This window comes from Miniopterus schreibersii, assembly GCF_964146895.1.
Source record: "Miniopterus schreibersii genome assembly, chromosome: 10".
Lineage (NCBI taxonomy): Eukaryota > Metazoa > Chordata > Mammalia > Chiroptera > Miniopteridae > Miniopterus > Miniopterus schreibersii.
In genome coordinates this window covers 12392251-12414270 of record NC_138110.1, presented here as the reverse complement: position 1 = coordinate 12414270, position 22020 = coordinate 12392251, and the positions used below count along the sequence as shown (strand labels likewise).

Sequence of the window (22020 nt, the reverse complement as noted above, 5' to 3'; positions counted from 1 at the left end):
AAAGCAGGAGAAATGATGAAGCATCTCAAGTCACTGTGCCAGTTCAGCCGAGGCAGTGAACTTCCATCCACTCCTGACTCAGTGTTTCTACTAAAATTCACTGATGTTGGCCCTGGCCGGGTAGCTCAGTTGGTTAGTCACGTCCTGATATGCCAAGGTTGCTGGTTCAGTCCCCGGTAAGGGCACAGACAAAAGCCAACGAAGGAGCCCTGGCTGGTGTGGCTCAGTTGGTTGGGCTTTGAGCCGTGCACTGAAAGCCTGCTGACTCAGTTCCCAGTCAGGCCACATACCCAGGTTGCAGGTTTGATCCCCAGTAGGGGGCGCGCAGGAGGCAGCCACTCAATGTTACACTCGCACACCAATGTTTCTCCCACTCTCGCTCTCTCCCTCTTCCTTCCCGTTCTCTCTCTCTAAAAATGAATAAAAATATCTTTTTTTTAAAAAATCAACTAATGAATGCATGAACAGGTGGAACAACAAATTGATGTCTCTCTCTCTCTCAAACAAATAAATTAAAATTAAAATAAATAAATAAATTTCACTGATGTTCACTGGAAGAGAAAGTAGCCACTCCCTTGCTTCATGCACATTCTAGCACTTTTCATAGAGACACAGCACGAATAGGAGGAAAACAACAAATACAGATTTAAATGAAAATAGACTTTCCACAAAGCATTAACTGATGTAGGTCACGGGAATTAGATTAAATTGGTTTATTGAGACAGCCAGTCTATTTCAGAAAATAATTCTCTAATGCTCTCAGTTATTGAGTAACTTAAAAACAAGGTCAAATTTAACCAACTTTGACAGGAAAGGTAGCAAAGCCTCAAAGAAATTCAGATCTATATTGATTCCCAGTAACCCACTGCTTCTCCTATCCTTCAAGTGACCACTTTAATTGTCATGTTTCTGTCTAAAGGAATATCAATGAGACCATAGAACCACAGATACACACAAACACAGGAAGTGATTCTACCGCTGACATCACTGAACACGGGGTATCTGTTTCCTTGTGTATTTGTTTCTCTTTAGCTGAAGGGAAACACTCCTAGGGCTCTAAGGCCCCAAGAGGCTATGCATTTTTAAAAGGCCATCTATCCCAGAAGCAGGATTATAATAAGCAGATAAGGGACAGGAACATCATGACAACAATTTGAAGAGCTTTTCTTCCTGTTCATCAATCCAGAACAAGGAAATACATCGTCCAGGTGACCTTCTCAATTATAGCTACTTTCATAATCTGATTTCCATTTGCATAAAAAATCAGTTTAATTACAAGATAAAATATCAAATACAGTGGGAACACAAACTCCTTTTATTGTAAGTGTGGTTAGCAAAACACTACTGCAAGAACTGCTCTATTCCATAAATCAGCAAGTCATTATTCAAGCACCCAACCATCCAATGACATCCAATGATTTATGGAGCACCTACTATGCACCAGGCATTGGAACAAATAATGTGCCCTCTGGTTAATTGTCCAATTTTCTTTCTGTCATACCCTGGCTTGAATCCCACACTCTAGCCACTCTGAGCCATTTGAAAGTCTCTAAAAGCAACATCACACGCCTTTTGCCTCTAAGCCTTTGCACACTCTTAGTTTGAAATGCTTTTTTGACCTGGAAAATTTCAGCCCAAATGTCCAACACCAACTCCAAGAAGTCTTCTTTCACTGTTCTAGCTGGGTGAGGCAACAATTCTATGGTCTCTGAGAACCCTTTTCTAAAATGCCCATATTCTGTTACTTGTGTTGCCCCCATCAAAAAGTGAGTTCTTAAGGGTAGGGACACACACACACACACACACACACACACACACACACACACACACACACACCCCTGTGTTGGGACAACTGAGGGGTTCAGTGAACTCCTGTTCACCTCTCCCCCAACTAGAATGAAGACCCTAAGACCAGGGACCTGATCTGTCTTGTATCTTTTCCTCAGTGCCTAGGCAATGACTAGCACTCAGTAAGTGCTCAATATATGCTTGTAGAAGGATTGGAAACGAATTGATCTCAAGCCATTTTTGAAAAATTGAAGGTATATGGTCATCAGTGTTTGTAGGCAATTCAGCAATCAAGAGCATGATAGGGCTCAGCCATTAAAAGTACACTTTTTTTTTTTTACCTCCTCCTAGAATGGCAAGTTTGTTAAAGGAAAGTTACTGTGTGAGTAACTAAACACAAATGCTAAACTAGTACTTCTACAAAATAATTTTAATCCGTATCTCCTAATGTCCACTGAAGACCGAATAAATCAGTACTTGGGGGTGCAGTTCCAACGTACACATCTTCAAAAAGCATCCTGGGTGATCATGATGTCACCTGAGGGTTGAGACTACTGATAATTCTTTACTCAAACTAAAAGGGTTGTAACAATCTGCCTCCAAACAGACCCTTTCAAATATTGCTCCTGGGGGAACAAATGGTAGGAGGAAAATATGTTATTATAAAATCAAACCCTAGATGACTTTACCTGTTGACCCAACAATTCCACTTCTAAGTATTTACTCTGGAGATACACCTCCACAAATACAAAATGACATTCACAAGGTGATTCATCTCGTCATCATTTGCAATAACAATTACGCTGTAGTAAAAAAGAAAATCTAAAGTCCCATTCACAGAAACTGATTGATATCTATCCACATGATGGAGTAGTTAGGAAGTGGTGGCACAAAAACATGATGTTTATGAACTGCTCTGAAATGACAGCAGGTTATACAGTTAAGTGAAGAAAAAAAGCTGCCCTGGCCGGTATGACCCAGTTGGTTGGGCATCATCCTGGGCACCAAAAGATTCCAGCTCTATTCCCAGTCAGGGTGCATGCCCAGGTTGCAGGCTCGACCCCCTGCAGGGGATGTGCAGGAGGCAGCCAACTGATGTTTTTGCTCTCACATCAATGTTTCTCTCTCTTTCCCTCTCCTGTCCTCTCTCTCTGAAAATCAATAAGACAAGAAAAAGAAAAAAGCAAAGTGAAAGAAAGAAGAAAAGTAAAAATATATATTTACTGATTTTTACAAAGATAAACACAGAGGACAAACCAACTAATGTAAATGGTCACCAATAAGGGGAGGGGTGGGAACACTTGAGAAAGGGCTTGGGAGCCAGGCCTTTCTCAGTATACCTTGTATACTTTATGGCTTTTGAGTCATGTAAACAATTTACACATCCAAAAAAAGCAACTAAATCAAAAAGGATGAACAAAATCAAACCCTCAAATCAAATATAAACAGAAACAAGAGAACTGAACTGAAGTTGGCAACACAACCACATTCATGTAACATTTGAACATGAACACTCTGCACACCCTTAGTGGGATACACTCTTTAACAGTAATAATACCAAAAGCTTCCAAGCAATCTTGCACTTTACTTATTTGGTCTGTTGTTGGTATTAGTGCTAGTGTAGTAGTCGTTCTGAAACTATTTTGTATAACTATGCTAAAACAAATAAATTGATGTTGTTAGGAAACAAGATTTTCTGCTGTGGGAGGAAAATAAAAATATTGGAATGAGGGAAGGTGGAAAGGAACTTAGTGTGTTGAATTTAAATTGCAACTATCAGACTATAACCATGATTTAAAATAAGAGGCATACATTTCCAAGCTTTGCCCACTGAAAAGGCCTAGAAACAAAGACAGCAATAATGAGCATGCTTAGTTCCTAGATCTTGGTTTCTAAACACAATTTCTCATTAAAAAGAACCTGAAATCTCCGGGAAATGGCTGATTCCAGGTCTGGGGCAGGGAAAACACAAATGAACCCGGATCATTTTATAGTGTCATCAGTGAGAATGATGGGGACATGTCAACGGCCATAGGAGTGAGCCTGAAGTTGCTTGAACTGCATGGCCAAATCTGGTAATATTTGATCAAAGAAAAGAATGATGATGCTATGGACTGAACATCTGTGTGCCCCCAAAATCTGTACATTGAAGCCCTAACCCCCAAAGTAATGATATCTGGAGGAGGGGTCTTTGGGAGGTAATTAAGTTCAGATGAGGTTATGATGCTGAAGCCCCCATGACAGGACCAATCAATAAACATAAACTGCCAACCCATTCTCAATCTTCCTCACCCCTCTGCAGTCAGAGCTGACCTTTGCCAGTCTTCCACAACTTCAAAAAACATAATGATTACCCACAAGACCTCACCTTGCTGCAAAAAATAAATAAGCCCGCCCCCCCGAACCATTTGGTAGTAAGTTGCAGACCTGAGGTCCCGTTACTCCAGTCTGCTCAAAGTATTTCCTACATAACTGCAGTAGAACCATTCAAACCAGAAAATTAACACTGGTACACTACCACAGACCCCACAGTTTAAGTTTCACCAAATGCCTTGACAATGCAAAGGGACAGAAGCCAGGGGCACATGTTGTATTCGTCATGTTGCTTTATTCTTCTTCAATCTGAACCAGTTTCTTAGAACCTTGACTCTTAGAACCTTGTCAGTTTTGAAGCTTACCAGAGGTTATTTTGTAGAATGTGTTGCAATTGGAGTTTGTCTATTATTTTCTCATGAATAGATTCAGGTCAAATATATAATAATCCCCCCCAGTGGGGAGAGGATAGACATTACAAAATGTAATGTAATTTTCTGATTCCACCCCAGGAAGTGGTTATATTAAACTTGATCACTTATGTCTCCTGGGTTTTCTACTATAATGGTATCCTTTAATCTCCCCCTATTATATTTAACAAGTATTTCGTGGGGAAAAACTCTAAGGTTATGTAAATATCGTGTTCCTCATCTCACTAATTTTAGCATGCTTTAAAATTTTTTGCCTGAATTAATTATAGAAGGATGGTGGCCAAATGATTTTTAATTCAACGCTTTCTTCTATATTTATTAGTTGATATTCTATTGAAGACAGTATATCCTTGTTTCCTCATTTATTTTATCTGTATTAGTATGGACTCATTGATGTCATATTATTCAATGACTTATGATCTTATATTTATTTTGATGCTGAAAGTGCCCCACATTTGCCTGTAGGAAGCTCCCTCGAGCTGGCTCCTGTGTCCTTTTGAAATGTGCCGTCGTTCTCGTAGCACTTTCTTCATGTTGGAAAAAGAAAAAAAATGTTTGGTGGAGAATGGCATTTGGAAACAAAGATCTGGGTCATAGGTTTGCTCATGGCCATCGGATATCACTGCTCCCAGGCCCTGTCAGAGGACATAGCTAAGAAATACATAAAACGGCAGGCGCACTGGAGACAGGCCAAGTCTTGCTCCCGTGAAACAGATAAGCTTCAGCATCAGTAAAATCTCCTAGGACCCTGCAACCTGGACTGATCCATGTTTTCTTCATAACCCACAATCCCAAGGAGCTGTGCCCTCCAAGCAGGGGTCCCGTTCAGCTTCTCGCAGCTCTTCCTCCTCTTCTTCCAAAGCCTCACACTCTGCTCTGGGGGTTCCCGGTTCCACCCCACGTGTCATTCTTGCTTTCTCCTTGCCATATTATTCTGTGTGCTTGCTTCTAACGTCTTGGCTTCATAGGCAGACTTTCAAAGTCCCTGGGTCTTAGGGCAGCCCAAGAGCCAGACCTGCCCTGCATACAGCTCCTCCCCAGTTCCCAGAACCCTGACCCTGGGAACCTGTTTGTCCCAAAGGAGAAACACACACACACACACACACACACATTGAAAAAGAGCACCAAAAAGGATTTACATCCTTAATAATGTAGTCCATCTTACCCTACATTAATTTCTAATGGACAAAAAGTTTTAGGTTGTATAGCACTGACATGTACCATCTTAGGTTTGTGGGGTGACATTTTGGTCCCAAGGTCAGTGTTCCTCAACTAGTTCTGCTTTTCTGAGCTTCTTTCCTTTCTCTACCTCGGACACCACAGTTTTGCCATTCCTCTCTTTACTGATCTGCCCAGCTTCCAACTTCAGAAGCATGTATCCATCTGGGCAATCCAGAGACAACACATCAATCTTCTGGTTCCTACTACCCACTATAGGAGCCTCCTACAGGGTAAGGAAGTCCCATAGTGTACAGAGAACAGCCATTCATGGGAAAGGTGATCAGAAGTCAGCCTCAGACCATGTTAGATCCCACCTTCTGCTTTTTAGAAATTCCTACAGGGTGCCATACAGGATGGATGTTTAATAACATTGTCAGGCTAATGAGCAGTGATTTCTAATGGGTCCCCATAAAAAGTCATTACAGCTCTGGCTGGTGTATCTCAGTGGTTAGAGCTTCAGCCTGTGGACCCAAGGGCCTCAGGTTTGATTCTCACTCAAGGGCACGTACTTGGGTTGCAGGTTCACTCCCTGCCCTCCCGTTGGAGCACATGCAGGAGGCAACCAGTCGATGTGGCTCTCTCTCTCCCCCTCCCTTCCTCACTTCCACTCTCTGAAAAAGCACGGAAAAAAATATCCTCAGGTAAAGATTGATAAAAAAAAAAAAAAAGTCATTACAAAAGCCTATAATTTTGGACCCCAGAGCTTTCATTTTCCAAGGTAGGATAGGCACGTAATAAATATCTCCAGAGCCACAGTGTGATGTGACACTAGTTATTCAAGCTCAAGGAACCAATGTCCATGAAATAGTCCCTTGTCCAGAAAAAATCATTACAAAATGGCATATCCCACAGCTGTGCTGTGCTACAAATCTGATATTCTTTATTTAAGAATAAATAAATAAATGAGTACAAGCTGGGCCTGACATGTTTTGGTGGAAAGTAGTGAGGTCTTTTCAACCATCCCTTTCTAAGCTTAATGATTCTTAACTTTGGGGGGTTATAAACCACTCTGAGAAAGTGGTAGGGTACAAACCTTCTAACTCTGAGAAGGTAGAGGTGCAGAAAGGTATACAGAATTGTGCCTATAACTTCATGGAGTTCCATTACTGAAGCCCCAGCGAGGAACCTCTACCCTAGCCTGCTTCTCAAACTGCATTGTGCCCCAAGACTCACCAATGCTGCTTTGAGTGGCTACATTCTAGAACAGAGGTGAACATTTTTTTTCTGTACAGCACAGACGGTAAATATTTTAGGCTTTGTGGGCCACACAGCATCTGTGACAACCACTCAACTCTGCCACTGTGGCAGAAAGCAGCCATATCCAATGTGCAAAACTTAATTTACAAAAACAAAACATGGGCTGGACTTGGCCCCATGACTACACTAGTAGACATTACTTTAAAGCCAGAACAAGGAATGGAATAGCCAATCACAAAACTAAACTCAGTTCTGATTTTTTAAGGGTTCACCTTTATTTTTAACCACAAGTTTATTGTATTCACTTTGTTATGTACTTACCCAGAAATTCCCATTACTACGTTTTTTCCTACTGAACAATTTGTTATGAAACAGTCATTGTTCCATTTTTCAGCAGACACAATGAGGGTGGGAATAATCCCGCATTGTAAACGTTTCCTGAAGGACCCTCCGCGGCCTGTTTTCTAACTCACGGCCCAGTTCTATTGACTGACGGCTGACCCCGAGCCAGGCGTGAATGCAGAACACATTCTCTTGTGTTCCAAGCGGCACGTTGCACTTCTGGAGTCCACTGTCATTTCTTTAACAAGCCTGGCAGCTGTCAGACTCAGGCCAATAGTCCGAAGGGCTTTGTGTTTCCCTGGAGACTTGTTTTCTCAAAAGTTAGGACCAGCACCAGGCTCCTCTGTGGCCTGCCCCTTCCTTCGTGGTAAGAGGTCAAGTGCTTGACTATCGGGCACCTTCCTGAGTGAGCTTCACACAGTCACTTCCAGTTTCCTGACCAGCCTGGCAATTCCCTTCAACCACAACCCCCTGACTCCACAGAATGGATGTGGTTTCCATGGATTTCCTCCCACTGTCCTGCATTTTATTTTATTTATTTTATTTTATTTAGTTATTTTTTTTAACCCTCACCCTAGGATATTTTTTCCATTGCTTTTCAGAGAGAGTGGAAGGGAGAGAGACAGAGAGGGAAACATCAATGTGAGAGAGACACATCGACTGGTTGCCTCCCGCACGCACCCCAACCGGGGGCCAGGGATCAAGCTTGCAACTGAGGTACTTGCCCTTGGCTGGAATTGAACCCTGGACCCTTCAGTGTGCAGGCCGAAGCTCTGATGAGCTAAACCAGCTAGGGCTATTTTTTTTTTTTTTAAGATTTATTTTATTTTAGAGAGAGGGGAAGGGAGAGTGAAACATCGATGAGAGAGACTCATTGATCGGCTGCCTCCTGCATGACCCCCACTGGGGATCGAGCTTGAATGTGCCCTGATCAGGAATCGACCAGTGACCTTTCAGTTCATGGGATGACACTCAATCAACTGAGCCAATCCACTGGGCTGTCCTGCATTTTAAAGTTCAGACCTGGCCAGGTACCTGCTGACCTGCCCTGTAGGAAGAATTTTAGAATGGCCTGTACCAGTGCAGCATCTTGACACTGTTTCCGAGTGATTGAGGAAACTCCTTTCTTTTCAGCTCATGCACACCCTAACAGAAAAGCCAGCCCCAGCTAGAAATGACTTAGACCAATGGTGTGTTTCTAGCCATTTTCAATGGTTTAAGTCAAGCCTCACCAAATTAGACATTAACTTTCTTCAGGAGTATCGGCTGTTGTTTAAGAACCTACAGTAGTCTTAGGTATCTAAGAAACACAAGCATAAAATTCTACAAAGCACAAATGATGCTTATGGTTTTGTATGAAAGTCAAAGTCAAATTCATAAGCAAACTCCGTTTGTAAAACCTCATACAACTAATCGGAAAAGAGCCACAAGTAACAGGATGTTGGAGATCATAAAAACAATACCCTACTGCCATCCTTCACCATAGCAAAGGACAGTCATTGTTCCATCTGGTGTCTCATGGAACAGGAAACACCAGCTCTCGTGTTTTTTTTGTATATGTGTCATTGTTGTTTGTGTGTCAGACACATGTTTGGCACTGTAAGACATCCACAACAGCATTTTTTACCTAGAAGGTAAGACTCTTTCTCTAAATCGCAGGCATGAACAGTCCAACAAATGACTCATCTTTCGTCTACCCAGTAACTCTGCAGGTTATAAGAAAATAAAAGTAATGATAACACGAGTCTGTAGACCATGTGTGCTTAAAACTATTTCCAATGAGGGCAATAAGAGGCAACAGAACATGATTTCTCAAGGGAATGTGCAGAATACACTTCACCCTAGTTTTTAAAGGCTCTGATGACCTTTAGCTATCCAATGACCTTGCAAAAAGGTATTTATTCACCTCCTCACCCTAGTGATGTACAATTTATGTAGGACAAGTAACAAAGAGCCTATCTCATTCATTTTATTCCCTCTGTTCCTCCCAGGGGCCGTAAGTGGACAAAAAGGGCAGAAAATGTTGGTGTCGCTCTAGGGTCTGTAAAGTAGCAGGAAGGCTGGGGTAAGATGATTTTCTTATTCATTGTAGAGGTGACGGCACTGGCTGTGCTGTATAAGCAGGGAAACGCCAGGGATCTCAGATTAAACCTGGTTAAACAATGAAGATGCTCAGAGTGCCAGACCTCTCGCCAAGCCCACACGCCGGCTCATGCCAGCTGGGCACACAGTGCATACCATTCAAGCCGCTGCTCAAGCCAACTGGGCCACCTGGGAGCTTTTGTGCTAGAAAGCATCAACCTTCCCTCCATTTAGGTGCTGAAGTTTGAAGTTTACAGCCAGGTAGCTTTCCTCCATTACAACAGGTTTTGAAGATTAATAAGTACAAACTGGTAGTTACAAAATAGTCACAGGGATATAAAGTACAGTAGAGAGAACATAGTCAATAATATTATAATAAATATGTACGGGGCCAGGTGGGTACTAGATATATAGGGGGAACATTTCCTAAAGTACGTGCTTGTCTAACCACTATGTTGTACACCTGAAACCAGTACACAATAATAGTGAAAAAAAATAAAAATAATAATTTTAAAATGAAAGGTCAAAGGTACAACAGTCACTTAGTACCAAAGAGCAGACCACTTCTATCCATCCTGGCCTACTTCGCTTCCCTTCTGCCCACTGCACCTGCGCAATCTCATCTAATCTCATCTCAGCCTGACCCTGGGCCTTTCTTTGTGCTGTTCCTGCTGCTATGGGCTTCTTCCCCACCTCCCCGGCTGGACAGTTCTTTGGCTTAGAGATTGAGGTGGGCTGAACAGTGGTCCCAAACAGACCGACGCACACTTGCAAAGCACCTGCTCCTCCCTTACCCTCACACTGATGTTTTCTGGAGTTTATGCCCCAGGACTTGCTGCTCCCTACCAACACTGAGCACAGAGAAGGTGTGCACCATGCATTCCGGGAAACTTGCAGAAGCATTTATGAAAGAAGCCTCAAGCAGACAAAGCAATGCACCAAGGCCTAGAAACAGTAAACTGCCTGAAAAGATGACTTTACTTAGGCAGAGCCGAGGCCCTGGGCCTTGAAAATCCATTAATCCAGACTGGAACCTCACCTCTTGTCACTAATTAGCTGGGTGACTTTATGCAAGTCACTTAAGCTCGGTGAGTTTCAGTTTCTCACCTGTTAAGCAAGACCAATCACACCTATCTCAGAGTATTGTTCTGAGGATTAAACGGGTAACTTGTAAGGTACCCAGCCCAATAGTCAGCATATAACAGCTGCTGAATAAACACTGCTGTTCTTTTTTCCTACGTACAGTCTAACTTCACTTTGGGAGCAACTGTGGCCTTGTCAACAAGAAAGAGAACTTCCAGCCGGCCAGTGTGGCTCAGTGGTTGAGCACCGACCTGTGATCCCGGAGATTGTGGTTCGATTCCCAGTCAGGGCACATGTCGGGGTTGTGGGCTCGATCCCCAGCAGGGGCGTGCAGGAGGCAGCTGATCAATGATTTTCTCTCATCATTGATGTTTCTATCTCTTCCCCTCTCCTTCCTCTCTCTGAAATCAATAAAGATATATTTTTAAAAAGCAAGAGAGAAAACAGAACTTTCAGGAGGGAAAAAAGTGGCAAGAAAGCGCAAGAAAAACATATCAGAATAACACTGAAAAGCAAACAGGGCAGCCAAGCCTTAACACATAGCAAATCGGGGCTTTGCTAAATGTGCTCTTTTCATTTGCATGAGGTCCACAGTTGCGGCTGACGTGAAACCCTTATTGCATAATGCCCTACCAAGCAGCTCTGCTCTCAGAAAGGTTCTGTGTAGTCCTAAAGCTGGTAAAATGGTGCCAAAAGTCTCTTGGTTCAGAATAAATTCCCACAAGTGTCCTCTGAGTCTGTTAACTATGCAAAGATGGTTTTGCGTCAATGGAAAATATGGGCATCGCATATTCTGCCTTGAGGCATGCTCTCAAAATTCACTACAGCCATGGTGTAAACATTTTCTTAAAACGCACCCCAGAGAAAGCCAGCCACTAAGGAAGGTAAAATTTGAAACCCAACACTATCATGCGAACATTGACAACAGTCACACACTTGAGATCACGGCTGGGTGGATGTATTAAAGTTAACATGTCCAGAGTGGAATTCCTGGTCTCCCTCCAACCCACCTCAAAGTCTGTTCCTCCCACAGTCCTCTCAGCTCGGTTACTGGCAACTCCCAGCAGCTAAAACCAAAATCCTTGGCATCACCCATGACTCCTCTCTCTGTCACCCCACAGTTTGCCTACCCCATCAGCTTCACCTTTTTAAAAATGTCTGGAATCTGACTACTTTTTCGTCCTCCCAGGCCACCACCCCTATCACCAGTATTGACAATATCCTGGTCTGGCTCCAAGACCGTCCGTTGTCCCCCTACAGTCTGCTCTCGGCACTGCAGCCACAGTGATGGTGTGACAAAGTCAGAGCAAGCTATGGCTTCCTCAAACCTACAATAGTCACTCATTTCTCAAGAAAAAAAACCAAAGTTCTCATAGTGGCCCACAGGGCCCTACACCCCGGGGTCCCCTCCCTCTGCTCACTCCCTTGCTCCCTGAGCTCCAGGCTGGCTCATCTTGTCTCCCAGATATTGACATGTCGCTCCTCTTCACCTCCTACAAGCCTATACACAACTGCCTGCCTTTCTGCAAATTGCAATGCCTCCCAGCATCCTCTCTCCCCTTTCTTGGGTTATTTTTCTCCAAACACATACGATAGTCTAATACCTTATATAAGTTACCTATTTTATTTTGCTTGGAGTAACCCCTAAGTTCCTACGAGGTAGCGGGAAGGACAGGCTCTTACTGCCCCTATCTCCCCCACTCTGTCCCACCATACCAGTTAAAGTTTTCTAGGTTTCCCAATATTTATGCAACACATAAGGCTTCCACAATTTTCTTGACCATTAATAATTACACCACGTCTGAACCATTCCACATCCTAAAAGAGAAGAGTATATGTCAGATATAGTCAAAGATATAGTCCCCTCTAGCATCATTTTCCCCAGATAAGACGGGAAGTAACAGAATAGAAGCAACACCCATATGCTTTGTGTCTGCATACACAGCGACCCAGTCTGTGTATGGCCTGAGCAGGACACAGGGACATTTTCCTAAGGAGAGTCTGAAGACAGGCTAAGGAAGAGAGTGTGTGCAGGTCTGTGTAGCTCTTATCAAGGCCCCTACCAACCCCAGGGCTGAAGAACAAGAAAGGAGATGTCACCAGAATCAGTGAAAGCTGCTAGCCATGGACCGCAGAAGACAGCTGCCCAGCAGGAGCTAATACAGGGAGGGAAATGGGGCTCCAGCAGGGAAGTGGGGGAGGGGAGAAGTGCTCTCAGTTTTTCCATCTCCTGCCAGTGGCCAAACCCAATCTAAAGCCAGAGAGTAAGGGAACCCGCATGATGCAGCCCACGAAGATCTGAGAAGATGGTAGAATGATCTGGAAAGATGAGTGCAGAATTTCAGCACATTCTTGTTAGCCAAGGGAGATCCTGGGCTCTTGACCAGTCCAGGGAAGAGCATGGAAAGGGAGCTTAGGTAGGGGCCAGTGAACTTGCCTAACTTCCTCACAGCCATCTGTTGACCCCCTAGGATTTAGAAGCCAAGTCTATGTCAGGAAGTCGTTAGTGTTAACAGCTCATAACTTAAGTACTAACTCCCCTGTCCTAAGTACATGGTCTCCAGTATTCAACACACCAAAACTAAGATGCAACTGCTATGTGGTATGGCTAGAGGTTCCTTTGTAGAAAATCTCCATTTCTGCTATCTTGAAGTTGACCCTGAGGAATTTCCCTAGACCCACGATCACAGTTTTGAGAACTCTGCTCTCTCCTCTAAAGTTATTTAAAATGCACAATAAGAGACCAGTCACTGAGCAATTGATAGCAAATATCTACGAAGCTCCAGGGGTCATGAGCACGTACTCCTCCCAACAGCGCCGCAAAGGACGTATTCATAGCAGAGTTGAAGTAACCTGCCCGAAGGACCGCTGCCAAAGCTTGTGCGGTTTTCTAAAATATACCTCTGGTTATATACTACCCAAAACAAATCTCTCCTTCATCGCTTCATTTGAATTGATGTAGATTGTGCAACTGTGTAGACTGAGTCTTCGTGGAATGAGCATGAGGGCCGCCAGGCTTCTGGATTTCGGTTACTGTGTCAGTGACCTTACGCAGTTCTTAATTTCTCGGCATCTCAGTATCCCTATCTCTAAGATAAACACTCATCCAAACCTGCCAGGGACATATTAGGGTGAATTAGCTAACAGATCCTTCCCATCTCTTTTAGAGGATCTTCTCTCCCGACCTCCTAAGTGTGGATTTTGCCCAAGGCAGTAATACAGCAGCATGGAAAGCACATCTGAGTCAAACCCATCTGGAATCAAATGGTAGACCTTCCACTGATAAGCCCTTTGAAGTAATCCAACCTTGTTGTGCCTTAATGCCCCTCATCTGTAAAATGTGAAATCTAAGAAAGCATGCCCCGCGTCCTTTGGCTGGGTGATAAAATGAGAATATGTGTGCAAAGCCCTCAGGATGTTGTCTGGCACAGAATTTCCACTGGGAAGCGGAGTGCAATCATTGTCATCATTATGATCCACATCATCATTTTTCCTATACGGTTCAAAGTGGAACTGATGAAAGCACAGATTTTCTTTGAGCATTCTCTAGAATTATCCTACCTCCTGAAAATAATTCTCTTTTTTAGTCTTGAAAAGTAAAGTTGAAAACACAAATGGCAGTTTATAATCACCGCTGAACTTATTAATAGGCCAGTAAGCCAGGACGAGTGGAATAGGGAAACTGAGACAGAGTGTTAAACAGCAGTTGGCAGCCACCTAGTAAATCCTATCTTCCCTAAACCAAGGACACTTGAGAGTAGATGGTTTGTGTTAGATGAGCCAGGCACAGAAACTCACCAGTGCAGGAAGCCCCAGATGCCTAGCAAGGGGTGAAACTGGGAAAACAAGGACTTTGTCCCCAGGGTAACCTGTCCTCCCCCAGCATATCGCTGGTCATGCGGTTTAGACCCCCTGAACATTTCTCCCTCAAGATAACATCTAGGCCTCAGTTGTATTTCAGCTCCAGGCGCAGAAAAACAGCAAAGCCACCAGACAAGTGGTGCCCTGGCTGCCTCAGGACCAGCTACACTAAGGACCCTCTGCCCTGGCACCCACCAATCAGTGGAGACCATGACCCTGAAGAGCACTCCTAGAAAGCTGATGAATATTCTATTGAGACCCTCCCCTGAGACCTCCCTTAAAGAGAGAAATAAAAGCCACCAAGACAAAGGACCCGGTGTGCTCTCCCTTTGGAAGCATCCCTCACCCACACCCACCCTGGCTGCCGCCATTCCCTCCCCCCTCTTCTTCCCCACAGACCTGCATCTCCTAAACTCTATGGGATCCCATGACACTCGCAACCAGCGCAGCAACGGGCAGAGGCAGCTCATCGCAGGCTAATCCCCGGAACCTGTTCCCAAGGCCCCCTTTTCTCTGACTGCAGAGATCCAGGGCAGCCCTGCCTAGGCTCTCCAGTTGCTTCTTCTATGCTAAGCCCTTCCTTGTTTTACTGTCCCCAGCTTTAATAAATGTTCCCTCATAGTCATCTGGACTCGCGCTATGAAATTTTTCCTGCACAAAGTCAAGAACCCACACATGACGGGCCAGCCCTAGGCAGACCCGCCAAGGGCCAGGTCCCCTTTCCAGTAACACTTTGAGCTCGGAGACCTAGGAAAAGTTTCCTGCAGCTCCTAGCCAGCATTCACACTGCAAGTGCCCCACCCTCCACTGTGAGGTCTCAGGCTTCTCAGGAACAGGCATCTGGGCAGGGAGACCATGCACCCCCGGCAGCTGGCAAAGCGCCGGGCATACGGAAATGCCCGATCACCACGTTCGCTTTGACAGATGACGGACTGCACGGCCATGCGGATCAGAGAACCATGTCCACTCCCCAGGAGACCTCTCGGTGCATCAGCAACACGCCAGTGACCTTCCTCTGCCTGGTCCCTAAGACCATCTACTGATACTCACAGTTGTAGAAACAGCCTATGATCTTATTCTGGTTGGTGCAGACAAACCACTTGAGGTTTTGCATTTCAGGTCTATCAGAAACAGGCAGGTTTTACTCGCCCAAACCCTCCCTATCACCACGGTGTATCAATATTTTAAATCAAACTTTTAAACCATTCGAGTTCTTGGCAAGTGTCTACTTTGCATAAAAATTATAGCGACAGTGGAGTTCCTATGAGTAGTAGGTGTCCAATTAATATTTATTGAAGGGAGGGAAGGAGGAAAGCAGGGACAGAGGAGAAAACACTTATCCAGGCTCCTGAGCTGCCCCAGTTAGGGGTTAGAAAGTTCTGTAGAAGATCAGGACGCCTTAGCTAATCTGTACAGCAATCCTATCTATGACGAGGTATCTTGTTCACCCATTTTACAGATGCTGAAACTGAGGTACAGGAGGGCAAATAGTTTCCATCTTTTTTCTAACTTCAACTCTGAATTCCCACTGAAAATACAATAGCAACATCTTCAATTTGTGGTTTATAAAAGTAACTTTACCTACAATGTTTTCCTTATGACATACATAAGGCAGATAATCTCACCTGTTCTTAGTGACGGGGGCCCACAGATGCCCTCTGCAGCCCAAAGGCCCCAGAAACAACAATGGCGATTTTCAACAGTGGTTCCAAAGTCAAAATGATTATCTTTTCTTCCAGACTGGAGACAAAAGGACATATGGCCCATGCAAAAACAATACTTACCAATTCTCAAGACGCTCAGCCTTTTGAAGAGAAAGCCTAGTGCCTTCCTTTTCTCCCCCTTACAGCTGCTTTTAAAAACCTTTGGGCAATACAAGGGGGGATGTTTGCTTATTGAAACTGTGTTTGCCACCAGGGCACACCAATCTGTGTGCTGAACGCACTGGCTAATACCTTTGTATTTCTTGGCAGAAATACACCACAGCTCATAAACTAATATGTTAATATCACTGGAAGATATGACATCGAGTCCTTGGGAGAGCACCTGCCCAAAAACTCAAAAGAACATTCTAGACCATCAGACTTTAAAGAGGCTGGATTTAAAAATCTTAGCAGACACGACACACTGCAGTCACCTGGAGGACTTAAGAAATACTGATGCTCAGGTTCCACCCGCAGAGATTCTGATGTAACTGCCCTGGGGTGCAGCCTGGACACTGGACTTTTAAAAGCTCTCCTAGTGACTCCAACAAGCATCCAGGGTTGAGATCCACAGGTACAGAAAGGGACATACCTGCCTGCTTACCTAACAAGTGACTCACAGGTGCTAATGACCATCAGAAATTGCATAATGATTTCATAACATGGGTTTAAATGTCCAGATACAATGTGTTTCCTGCATAATTGAAAAGTCCTGCTTACTGATCTCCTGGTCTTCCTGGAATATCTTGACCACTTTAACATGGAAATCCAGATGAATATAAAAATCCATTTTAGAAGTACTAACACCTAGGTAGCACTTTAATATTTATAAAAATATAAATATATATAAATGTATAAATACAGTCACACTTAATCATTACGAGAACTTCAAGATAGGTATGTATTAGTTTCCTATTGGCTGCTGTAACAAATTATCACAAGCACAGTGGCTTAACACAACCTGAATTTATTCTTATAGTTCCAGAGGACAGATATTGAAAATTAGTCTCCTTGGGCTAAAGTTAAAGTGTGGGCATGGCTGCTTCCTTCTGGAGGATCTGGGGGGAGGAATCTGTTTCCTTGCCTTTTTCAGCTTCTAGAGGCACCTGCATTCCCTGACTCACAGCCCCCTCCTCTGCTGCCTCCCGCTTGTAAGGAAGGACCCCGGGGATTTCATTGGACCCACCCAGATAATCCAGAATCATCTCTCCATTTCCAAATCCTTAATCACTTTTGCAAAGTTCCTTTTGTCATGTAAGGTAACATTCCCAGGTTTCAGGGTCTGGGACAAGGACATCTTTGGGGGCTATTATTCAGCCCACCACAGGGTAAGGCAAACATCACCGCCATTATCATTTCGCCCATTTCCCTTGCTCAGTATCATTTTTCAACTGAAACTGAGGCTCAGGGTTGCGTGACTTAACCAGGTCCCATGTCTGGAACTGTGCTGACTTCACGCCTGGCCTTATAGCTCCAAGTCTTTCTTTCTTTCTGGCACAACTATCACTGCCCAACCCCCATGGTAAGGTGATATTTGCAATATTATTTCCTTTTCCAAGCTTTCACCATACTGTTAACAAAAAGTGTTTTCAAAAAAGAAAAAAGAAAAATTGTCCTGGCTGATGTGGCTCGGTTAGGCATCGTCCCATGCACCGAGGGGCTGTTGGTCGATTCCTGGTCAGGGCACATGCCAGGGTTGCGGGCTCCATCCCCAACAAGGGGCATGAAGGAGGCAGGGGATCATTGTGTGGCCCTCACATGGATGTCTCTCTCTCTCTCTCTCCCTCTCCCTTTCTCTCTCTCTCTAAAAATCAATAAAAAATCTTTTGAAAAGAAAAAATTATACATCTGTGGAATGAAAACAAAAGCCCATGGTTGGTGGCACTGCAACAATAAACAAAGCCTCCCATCTCTCCATCTTGGACTTGGACAACTGCACCAAAATATGCAAATAGATTTTCAATGGACAGCTCTTATAGAGACGATCTTCTTTTATTTCATTTTGGAAGCGGGTTTCTAAACTAGCAAATTGTATCTGCCGTTCAACTCTTCATGAAAGTCAAATCACATTCAGGTGAGCTCTGGGCTTCCATCTGGACAGACAGACACTGCCCACAGGGTGGTGAGGGCTCAAAAGGACTCCGTGGTTTCACATGGACCCTTGCTGGGCAGAAATTGTAAGCAAAGAACACAAAGACGGCTCCAGCTTGGGAAGGCTGGAAAGGGCAAGGCAGTTGTGGACTGTCTGCAGGTTCTCTGGGCAAGGAAGTTCTCTGTCTCCAGGTTTTTTGGTTTCTGTCATAATTGTTATTTAATAATTGTGTGATTGTCTGACTTAATCACAATGGAATTTATCAATAAAAGTCATCATATTTTTTTTTTTTAAACGTGTTTTCACTTTGCTCCAGTCGTTAATCTCTGTGCCTCGGGCCAATACACGCCAATGTCAACATCCAGTTCCATGCACCACAGGTAACCTGTCTCAAAACAAGAGCCCTCCCTACAGCTCAGAAGAACCAGCAAGCCACAGACCACGGTGCCACAAGTGTCTAAAGGTTCGTCACACAAGAAAGTACGCCTGGGACAAAAAAGCTAGCTCTGTTTTAAGAGCGCGACACCAACTGAACTTGCTGAGACATACAACACACAGTAACCATCTCCAGGAAAATCAGTGACGGGTGATGTCCGTACCCTCCAGGTCTGAAACAGCCTATTCGGGATTCCACAGGACACCGTCCTCTCGGTGCTTTCCCTTGGTTCCCTTCTCTCTTCCTCTCAACTGAGGGAACTCAAGGGGGCCGAGGGGTGGTCATTAGAGTCTCAGATAGTGATCTTCTACAATGTGGCCTATTTTAGCCAGGGCAATCGTAAGTAGTGGGGAAGGCTTTCTGCTTGAAGGATATTCTAATGTGATGGTCACACTTCCACTGATGACTTGGAGTTTCACGTTTCCCCGCTCTCACCAGCCCACTAGGGAGAGGAGAGCCTGGTGCTGAATCGTGGCCACTTTAACAGGAGAAAGTAAACAGCCACGCAAAGCTCACCGCCAAGCTGGCCTTGCCTGAATCTGTGTTCAATCTGATGTGAAAACGATGGGGAAAGAACAAAACAAAAAAAATCAATGCCACATCAGAAGGCAACTGGTATAATACCATCAGCTCATCGACTCTGTCCCCAAAACTATAAACTAACAGCAAATAGGGCTTTTAAAGGTCACCTGGAAGAATTCGAATGAGAATATTATACTTGAAATAAGCTAAGGAGAAGGGGCAGTGCTGGAATATATTCTGCGGCTTGTGTCCATGTCGCATCCATGCTCTGAAGCTATAATTTTATACAATTATAACCAATATTTGGAATGATTCTAAGGGGCAGCAAGATTCCCTGACATCTACGAGTCAGCTTTGGTGATTAATTCAGAAAAGCAAACTAATGCATTTGGTAACGCTTTCCAACAAGGGCGGCATCATAAGGGAATTCTGGTTCACCAGCAGTCAACCACAAGCATGTAATGAAATTAGGATGTTCTAGTCCATGTGACTCATTATGTCGGTAACACCATAGCCTCAGAAATAACCTGGCTGAGCTACAGGAGAGTACACCTGCTTACTCCATACTGCAACGTGACCCCTTGGTGTTTCCCTCCATCCAGGTCGTTCAGGAGCCCCAAGTTCTTGTCCTGGCTCTGTTGTTAACTCACTGCATAACCTGGACCAGTCACTAACTTCTCTGGGTCTCAGGAGTTCTCATCAGACTGGACTAGATAACCTCTAAGGGTTCCTCCAGTTCTGACTCTAGATGCTTCCCAAAGTGGCTGACTTCTATCTGAAATTAGATTCCAATGGAGTTGGTGAGTAAAGTGAAGACAATGAAGCTTGATGTTTGAGACTCTTTAACGACTAAAAGCTGGAGAACAACATGGTGAAATATACAATGGGTCCCTCTCCTGGGAAAGCCACAAAGCCCAGGGGGTCCCAAGAGTTTGTCTCAAAGACCTTTGAGGGCACTTATACTTATCTGCAGGAGGGTCCTGCACTTTTATGCCACCTCCAGCACTCAGAGCCTCCTGAGTACAGGCACAGAAGGGATGAGTGACGTGGGGATCATCTTGGGGTGCAGACTCCCAGAGCATCATCGCTAGGGCCCTTCTGGCCACCAAGGGTTCAGCATCCAAGTCACTGTGATCCAGGGATGGAGTTGGGCACTGAGGATCTAGGGGATGTGCTAAGGCTTCCCCATGTCGTTACTAGTCGTGGGGAAGGGGGACAATAGAGCACACTTTGTTCTCTTGAGGATCTGCAAAATTAGCCACCTGAAATGAACACTGGATTCACAGAGCTGTTGAGCTCTCTCGGGATTCAGATCCCTGAACAGCTAGTTCTGTGAAACAAATGTGCTCACTTAAGTGGGAGCCCAGAAAAAAAGTGACAGGAAAATTGAGGACTTGCTATAAAACTCATCTTCAAAAAGCCATAATTATCACAATAGTGTCACCTAAACGTTATTTACACACATCCTTCTGCACAATTCCTGCTCTTTGAACAGCCCTCATCTAGATGATAGTGCTATTACTCAGGGTAACATTTTAAATTAATTAAGTAGTAAAACAAGTAAAAACCAGCATTTTTCAATCAGAAGTCAGGAGTGAATATAATTAAAATAGATGCAGGGGAACGAGCATAAAAGAGAATCTGGCTTTTGAGCTTTGTGCTGATAATACCTACTAATCGGTTGTATAATACGTCAGTTTCCAAACACTGTTGTGTGTATCACTCACTGGCTAACCCTAAACACTGTACGAGGGAGAAAATGTAGACATTTTTCTACTTTGCAGATGAAAAAACTGAGACTTAAAGGAAATTAAATGATTCATTCAACACTGAGTCACAACAAAAACCTTAATCACCAAATTCCTCATTTCCGTGCCTCAAACACTGTCCGCGTGGTGTTTTTTCATGGGGAAACTAAAATAATTTTTATATCAAAAGCTGTCATATATTTTGGCTGGGCATTGCTTCTAAACCCTTAGAGCCTCAGAAGACTCAGATCTGAATCTTGGCAAATGAAGCCAATTTTCAACAGCCACACAAACGAAGGTTTCCCTAAGAGCAGCGACAGGCAAGAGATTGTTCCTCCCGGTCTGTTGTTATTACTGCAGTTCCTTCCTCAATTACTGTCACGTCTTTCCCATGACCACACCTTGTGGTTCACGGTCACGTTGTAATCCTACAGTGGCACAAAAGTCACAAAAAATCCCACACTCCACTCCACATCTTCCAGGCCCTGGCCAGCAATCAAAGCTATGGCTGTGGGCCTTTGTTCATTCCTTTCTGGACCATACCCTATCACATAACACGTGTCAGCCTCAGCCCTGTAAATCAATAGTCCTTTAAAGTAAATTTGTCATGTACGTATATAAACATCTACACTCAATAGTGTTTTCCAAAATAATGCATTTGCCCTGTGATTACGAATAATCAGGTAACTCAAGCAGCAGCAGCAGCAGCAGCAAAAATAACTCGTCTGTGCTGAGGTGGTGAGTATTTTTTATTTTGGGATCTTCTCTGCCACTAAATCTATTGAAGTAAATGGAGCAAGACAATTGCTCTGTCCCAGGCATGGCCTGTCCCAACCTGGAGTCAGGCTGCCCCAGCCTTCATTTTTCCCAAGTGGAATTCCTTCCCTCCCCTCCTCTCCCCACTCCAGCCCCCTAGTTCCTCGGTCCAGCCCTAACCTTGATGGGGACATCTAGGCAGTTTGGGTGCAACCCTCTGGGACTTCACCCAAGATCCCCTGACTGCCACCTCCGCAGCAACTTCCTGCCCGGGGCTCCTCTCCCTTCATGAGTCCTTTTCTGGGTTCCTTAGCCCTCTGGGCCTGAAGCTCACTACCCCGCTGGCTGCCCCTTTCTCCCCCAAGCCACCTGGACCTGCCATCCCCACGACCTGTCACCCGGAGGGGACATTCAGGCCACCACCCTCCTGCAGTTCCTCCACTTT

General features: G+C 44.3%; 1 protein-coding gene across 6 annotated transcripts in view; it reads right to left on the bottom strand.

Annotated features, from left to right (window-relative positions):
* RNF152 (ring finger protein 152) overlaps window positions 1–22020 on the bottom strand; it is a 67692-nt gene that overhangs the window by 19544 nt on the left and 26128 nt on the right. Inside the window, exon 1 of one of the 6 annotated variants that reach the window (XM_081150222.1) lies at window positions 10709–10730. The exons of the other annotated variants lie outside the window; for them this stretch is intronic. The gene's annotated coding sequence lies outside the window, so the exon portion shown is untranslated. Of the gene's footprint in view, window positions 1–10708; window positions 10731–22020 lie in introns of those variants that run through there. 6 annotated transcript variants of the gene reach the window in all.